We start from the raw sequence: 604 nt of genomic DNA on the forward strand, positions 1-604 counted from the left end.
GGTGCTCTAAGTCGTCCCGTCATTTCCTCTCCACTACTTCATGGTCACAATGCAATGCATTCTTAATCAGAATCAAATGCAAATGTATTAATCAAACACATGATCGGCCCATCCTTAAGCCATCTCCCGACAAGGAATGCTTCTCGTGGGACCCGATAGTACGTCAACCGTACATGCTCAAGGTAACATCTCAATCACTACAACTCATCACCGGACAATCCTGGACGGTCACATGACCAAGCCTCTTACGGTCGGTCGATCGTTGTACAGTGATATTATGTATCCTTACTAGGGTACCCCCCTAGTTCACGACTTCAAGTCGGATACTTGCCCAACAAGGCATCAACATAACAATACTTTCACAACATCATCTTTATACTATTTAAGACATGATCTCATTCCACAACTTTATACCACAACACCCTACCCGGGTTCATCGCATTGTTCACAACCTCATCTTATTTCAATCTTTCCATACTGTCCCTCGCCCAAGCGGGGACTAGTCGCCCTAGGCAACAATTCGTCTTTAAATTCCAAATAAACTAGAGCTTTCCTTGCCCAGACGAAAGTATTATCGCCCAAGCGAGGTCTCTTCTCGCTCAAG

The sequence above is a fragment of the Lupinus angustifolius genome, chromosome LG02 (assembly GCF_001865875.1).
Source record: "Lupinus angustifolius cultivar Tanjil chromosome LG02, LupAngTanjil_v1.0, whole genome shotgun sequence".
In the NCBI taxonomy this organism is placed as follows: Eukaryota; Viridiplantae; Streptophyta; class Magnoliopsida; order Fabales; family Fabaceae; genus Lupinus; species Lupinus angustifolius.